The sequence below is a fragment of the Heterodontus francisci genome, chromosome 18 (assembly GCF_036365525.1).
Source record: "Heterodontus francisci isolate sHetFra1 chromosome 18, sHetFra1.hap1, whole genome shotgun sequence".
NCBI lineage: Eukaryota > Metazoa > Chordata > Chondrichthyes > Heterodontiformes > Heterodontidae > Heterodontus > Heterodontus francisci.
Window position 1 is genome coordinate 11779094 of NC_090388.1, and position 7315 is coordinate 11786408.

The 7315-nt window shown below is 40.4% G+C and overlaps 1 protein-coding gene across 2 annotated transcripts in view; it reads right to left on the reverse strand.

The window, feature by feature from the left end:
* Nucleotides 1–2758, reverse strand: part of cep290 (centrosomal protein 290) — a 249852-nt gene extending 247094 nt beyond the window's left edge. The window contains exon 1 of one of the 2 annotated variants that reach the window (XM_068050269.1): nucleotides 2681–2758. The gene's annotated coding sequence lies outside the window, so the exon portion shown is untranslated. Of the gene's footprint in view, nucleotides 1–2671 lie in introns of both variants that reach the window. The other variant, XM_068050268.1, reaches the window with a different exon arrangement.
* Between the last annotated feature and the right edge of the window lie 4557 nt (nucleotides 2759–7315).

The window sequence follows — 7315 nt, forward strand, 5'->3', positions numbered from 1 at the left end:
ACATATGGCATCCTAAATGTCTAATGGCCCCTCTGAAGCACCCATTATCCCATCCTTCAGCTGAGATATCAGTCCCCCTTCTCCTGTTTACAACATTCCAACAAAGTTATGACTAAGCTTGGTTCCTATATACAGCTAGGGAGGAGCTATCTTCAACCCCTCACTCAATCTTATTTCTTAAACCTTCTGCAGAAGGGCCACTAATTTAAGTTACATACATTTCAAGCAACAGATCATGATACAGACAAAGAAAATAATATTACATTGTATAGAATCTGCCAGTTACCATATCATTAATAAAGTATGAACTTTATGGTGTTGCCTTTACCCATATACATCTTATGGATAATTCTTATTAAATATTATTTATCTGTAGCCCTCAATAATCCCAATTCAAACTTCATGTCCCTCTCCATTTCCACTTCAATTTCACTCCCTCTCACAGGTATCTTTCTTCTTATGTATCAATGCCTTGATGATTTAAACAGTTTTCTAAATCTCTAGAGCCACATTAACCATTTCATGTTGTACTGTTGTCAAGTAACTGAGCATGTCTGAGACCCATTCTTCAGTGCAAATTCACCATGCATTTTTGCATATTAGTTGCTACACACAAAACAAGTCACATCTGCATGCACACACTTATATCTTAATATCATGCCACACACCACATCTGATATAAACCATTCTTGGACTTTCAGGTGATCTTATCAAAAGATTGGGGTGTGTCTGGGGATCTTTGTTCATCTCCGCTCGAATGGTTCTGGTGTTTCAGATAGTGGTCAGACTGTCAAATGCAGTTCTCTTAAAACTTTCATGGGCAAGGATATAAACATCTCCAAGGGAACAACAGCAACAACAGCAATTTATATTTTTATATCACCTTCAATGTAATAAACATGACAAGGCACTTCACAGGAAAACCTTGAACCACATAAGGAGATAATAGGTCAGATGATAAAAGTCTCGACCAAAGACGTAGGCTTTAAGGAGTGTTTTATAGGAGGAAGATGAGATAGAGAAGTGGAACAGTCCAGAAAGCTACAATTTGCTATTCTCACCTATACTTTCCTGATGCAGGTTGAGATCTTTCATGAATTACACTTAGATGATTTTTTTCCAATTTAACTGAAAACGGTTTCAGAAAATTCCCCATTTGTGGCATGAATTCCTGATCTCTATCATCTATCCTAAGTGAGAAATCCCATTAATTGCCATTCTATCTCATTAATGAGCTCTGGAGGAACTTTTCTATACAGTATAATGTAAAAGATAGGAAACATGGATTAAATGTCTTGGTCCCAATTATTAAAACATTTTGTTTCTTTATTCTTTATTTTAGATGATCTTTTGCTTCCAAAAAAAAATAACCTGCTATATAATGCCTGACATTTTATCATTTCAAAATTATCTCATATCCAACAGCAGTATTGTTGGACTGACTGGTTTTGTTAATGTTCAGTTTTATTTTCCCTGAAGTTTTCTTTCTTGATACACAAGAACCACCTAGGCTGCTTTCTATTAGTTTTTTTTAAATGAAAATTTGATAATTCCCTTAAACTTCAGGTAAACTTTCCCTCCTTGAATGTTTGAAGTAGCAACTCATATTAATTTATCTTATCAGTTCCAATAACATGCCCAGGCTTGGTGGTTTTACATGGTGGTTTTTACATTAGAGACAGAAGCGTTTCAGATTAGCTTGGAGATAAGTTCTATATCTGCCCTTGTTAAGCACTCTGTCTCAGAAGATAACAAATGACCATGGATTGAGGCCAAGTCTTTGAAAGGCAAAACCTTTAGTCCAAATCATCACTATACTGTGACAATTAGTGTCTGCAGGTAGGTTCTTAAATTCGTAAAACTGTTGGATCTATTGTTGCTTCTCATTAATATTCATGCAGACCTAAAAAGCAATGGTCACCTGTTTAAAAAAATAAGAAAAATAGTGAAATCCATTCTGGATCTTCTTAAGGACCCAAGCGTTAATTTGCCAAATCATAATTTATTTCTGTCAATTTAGAAACTTAAAATTTAATAATGCTCAATATATTAATTCACATTCGGCAATACGTGTTTTTGTGTGGTGAACTAAATCAGAAAATAGCTGTAGGCAGAAAAGGTTAAGTTCTTTGTTCATTTGTAAGATACTGTCAGTTGCACCTGCATTATTTCACATAAATTTTAAAGAATTTTCTCAACCGAAAAAGCCTATTCTTAGGAATTAAAAATCCATTAAAACAGTAGAAATCATTATTAACGTCATTAACTTCAAATAAAACATCAGGGAGGACAGCATTTTAGATTAAACTCCAATTATTCTTCAGTATTTTTAAAGAGGCTTCCAAACCAAGATTTTTCACTAAAACCAAGCTGGTTAAACAAGCAGAATCACCTCAAAGGTCCAAAAATTCCAATTCAAATCATTAAACATTTAAGAAATACAGAACTGTCAACTTTTATATATGAAAATCTCATGTCCAGAACTAAAGATCTTCACATAATCTATCACAATAACAAGAATTTCACTGCAATGAAAGTTGGGTTTTCAAAATGTAACAGGTTTATAATTTAACCCTTATAGTTTCAATTTGATTCAGACCAATACTTTATTAACAAAACACAACACAACACGTGCTGACAAAAATAAGTTACATTTTTCTCTTTTCCTTACTTCAGGTACCTGACATCCGGAGCTTCGGAAGCTAATTCCGTTGGATCAAGTGAATGTTGAAGGACCATGTTATATACGTGGTCCTGACAATCCAGATGTCGATATGGTCTGAGAGCAAGCACTATGTTAGCGCCTCAATCTGTCACCCAGACTAACTTATTTAAATTTGCTGGGTCGAATCCAAAAGTATTCACTAGCAGCTTTAAAATCTCACGCCTGATGTTTTCGCCTGTTTTGGCGTCCTCCGGTGGAAATGATGTTGTTAAAACTTTGGCATTAAGTTTAAAATCTACTGTGATGTAATGACAAGTTAGAATTAGAATTAGAACATTACAGCGCAGTACAGGCCCTTCGGCCCTCGATGTTGCGCCGACCTGTGAAACCATCTGACCTACACTATTCCATTTTCATCCATATGTCTATCCAATGACCACTTAAATGCCCTTAAAGTTGGCGAGTCTACTACTGTTGCAGGCAGGGCGTTCCACGCCCCTACTACTCTCTGAGTAAAGAAACTACCTCTGACATCTGTCCTATATCTATCACCCCTCAACTTAAAGCTATGTCCCCTCGTGTTTGCCATCACCATCCGAGGAAAAAGACTCTCACTATCCACCCTATCCAACCCTCTGATTATCTTATATGTCTCTATTAAGTCACCTCTCCTCCTCCTTCTTTAACAAGTAACAAGATACCGACATATAATGGATTTTACGGGAGTCGTCCGTCCACGTCAGTTGTCATTCCCACATTCACATCCTTCAGTATGTCAGTAATCTGAGAAATTAGTTGTTTTTTTCTTCGACCACATCACGACACCTTCTTGAAACTGTACTTGGATTTGGTAACACACTTGATGCTGATACTCGACCGTATGTAGCACCCACATTGATAAGCTCTTGTGCTAGCTCAACAAACCCTTCACCAGAGACAGTTTGGAAAGGTCGAATATCCTTGCAACAGAGACTCATGCATTTGTCTGGAATTTGTGATTTCTTGTGAGTGGGTATATTTTTTTCGCTCATCTATACAAACAACATTAGGTCTGCCTGACTTGGCCCTGCTGCGGGTCGAGTACAATCCTTTTTCAGTGTGCCGCTGCAAAGATGAATTTCCCATCTTTTTGCTGTCATATTTTAGTTGAAGTTTGCAAGATTTGCATTGTACAAATCCACTTGAACCTTTACTATTGCGGAAAACAACAGCTTTGAAATGTTTCCAAACGGGAGATTTACCTTTTCCACCTACAGGACTTTCCACTGCTAAACATTCTCCAGTTGACAGCATTCGTTTTACATCCACAGTGCACTCACTTTCCACTTTTGGATGGATGGATTGGAAGGAAGCTGGCAGCATGAGTGCGATGACATCATAGAGACGCTCACTGCGCAGACTCAGAGTTTACCTCCTTGACGTCCCGGACTCCCAGCTCAGACAGGTTTTTCAACTTTTGACACTCACTAAACTCAACTTCTTAGCAGAGCAAAAGGTAATACTGTGTGTGTCCGACCCAGACCTGAGCCCGAAAGCTGGACCCAAAAGAGCGACCCGACCCGACCTGAACCCGACACATGTCATCGGGTCCTGTCGGGTTCAGGTCGGGTAGCTGGCCTTTACTTCCCTGCTCTTCTTCAAAATAGTGAAGCAGGATCTTTTACGCCCACCTAAGAGGGCAAACGGGGCCTCGGTTTAACATCTCATCTGACAGATGGCACCTCCGACAGTGCAGCACTCCCTCAGCACTGCACTGGAGTTGATCCCTTATCTTCTATCTGTGGTTTTTGATTGTAACGATTAGAAAAACATCAGGTAAAGGTCAAAACACGACAGATATATATATATATATATATATAGATGTATATATAGAGCAGTGAAATTTTATTCCATTTGTCGCGTTGATTTCCCTTATTATTATTAGTTTATATAAGTTTAACTTCTTTTCCTGAACTTTATGAGTCCAACCTTACCCTGAAGCCAGTCCAGTTCCGTGGCTGATAGGGCCAGTGAACAGAGATCAGGCTGTTCTTCCTTCTCACCATCACCCAGTGCCAATTCTGGATTTCCCACTATAAGTCATGACATGTGCCCAAGACATCTGCCCAGACATGACCAGGGGGTCTCGATCGAGTATGGAATGGACAGGAAAGCCATATGACAGCAATTGCACCATACCAATGCTGCATGTCCTTGGTATGCAGTGATGTGTGGCAGTGTTAACATTTTAAATAGTCCAACTGGAGGTGAATTGAGTAGGGTTGAATTGGCCTCTTTGTTATGCAGTAGCCTCATCCCCCTAAAGCCAGCACAGTCATTTCCCTCCTTCCTAGGTTGCCAACTCTAGTTGACCACATTCCTTTAGACTGCATTACATGACTTCTCCATTCCAACTGCTCCACCTAGCCAAATGGTCTTTCCCTCCCTCACCCTCATCTCCAATACTATTGTAACTAATAAACGAAAATGTTCAAAGAAAATGAAAAACAATACAATTTTTTTGAATGCCCTTGTGCTCTTTCTGTTCGGTGTTGCTCGCAGCAGTCTCCAGGTGATTAAGCATTAATTCCTGGAGACCCCAGGTCAATCCTGGCGGGTTGGCAACCCTACACCATCACCACCCTGAGATTCTCCAGAGGGGATGTGAAACTTGCTGAGAGCCCATGGAAAATTAGCCTTAGTCCTGGGAAATCTACAGAGTCAGTGGCACGAGGGAATATTCTATGCCATCAAAGTTATCCCACCATTCCACTCAGGAGAAAAATCAACCACCTTCCACCCAAGTTCAACTGCAACAATTTTGCCAAACCATATTCGGCAGCACCTCTCAAACACATGACCTCTACTGCCTAGAAGGACATGGGCAGAAGGTAGATAGAAACACCACCCCCTGCAAGTTACCCTCCAAGTCACACACCATCCTGACTTGGAAATATATTGGTTGTTCCATCATTGTCGCTGGATTACAATCCTGAGCAGCACTGTGGATGTACCACAGAAAGGTTCCAGAAGGGGACTCACCACCACCTTCTCAAGGGCAATTAGGAATGGGCAATATATGTTGGCCTTGCCAGCGACACGCACATCCTGAGCATGAATGATAGAAATACAGAAACGGAAGCTAAAAGTGTAAAACACTGCATTCATATTGTTCATTACAGCTCATAACCTCTAGACTTGCTGTACTGCTATCAGAATGATCTCCTATTGCTCAGCATTTACCGCACAGAAACAGGCCATTTGGCCCAACTGGTCAATGCAGATGTTTATGCTCCACACGAGCCTCCTCCCATCCTTCACCAAATCCCATCAGTATACGAACATACAAATTAGTATGAATTAGTACATCCTTCGTCCTTCGACCCTTTGTCCTCATGTGTTTATCTAGTTTTCCCCTAAATGCATCTAAAATTCACCTCAATTACTCCCTGTGGTAGTGAGTTGCACATTCTAACCACTCTCTGGGTAAAGAAGTTTCTTCTGAATTCCGCGTGTGGAATTTAGAGAATCAGTGTTTGGTTTACTAAAGCTGGTACCACAATGGTAAGAATGAGAGCCTGGTTGTCATGGAGATGGTTCGGTGTCTTTTCAAGCTGGTTAACTTCAGTCTGACTTGGGGTAAAATAACCAACATTAAATTTGCATTGATGAATTGAATAAGATAATCTTACCTGTTAAATTGGCTTTGTGGGCGTGCAGGTGTCACTTTGTTTAGAAATAAGTTAGACAGATAATATTGTTGCCTAACATTTCCTGGTACACATGAAAAGCAAATTACAATATGTGCTGGTAATCTGGAATCTAAATGTCAGAAGCACTCAGCCTGTGAACCCAGAACATTCCGCTTCAGAAATGCAAATGTTATCAATTGCTTCATCCCAGCGATGCTGGTACCTGATTTACATCTGTCGGCAACATCAAGGTGAAGCAGATTTGTTAAGTGTCATGGATAAAAGCCTCACTCCAGTGAATGAGCCCACAATCCAGGATGACACTCTAGTGCGGTACAGAGGTTGTGAAGAATCTACTTCAGCCTGAGATCGTGGCCAAGGAGGAGGATGGAATTGGTGGCAAGGGTTTAAAGTTTGTACTGGGGGCTGAAGACGATGATTTCAGTCTTCCCAATGATTAGTGGGAAGAAGGTGGATTCCAAGATGGAATCCTCAACAACACAGTGGCAGTGGAGGAGTTGAGGGAGGTGCTGGACAGGTAGAGCTGGTTGCTCTTGATGTATATGTAGAGGCTCATTATGTTTCCAAGGAACAGCTTGTATGTAATGAAGAGCAGAGGAGCCAAGGATAGATCCTGGGAACAGTGCAGGAGCAGAAAAGGAAGCCATGGCTAGGGATGCTTTGGCAATGAATGGAAAGTTAAGGGTGAAGCCAAGTGTGGGCAGTCCCAATGAGTTGGGCAATCAAGGAGAGCAGTTGGAGGGAATGGGATGGTGAAGTCTCCAACAAGGATGAGGAGGATGAGGAAGGATGATGTGCTACAGTTACACAATATGTCATTTGTGACCTTGGTTTGGGCTGTTTCAATGTTGTGAGGGGGCAGTAACCCAATTATTGGTGGAATTCAAACTGGCTGTTGCAGGAGAGATGAGCATATATCCGGGACACAACCGAAGAGATGAACGTCTGATTAATCTGT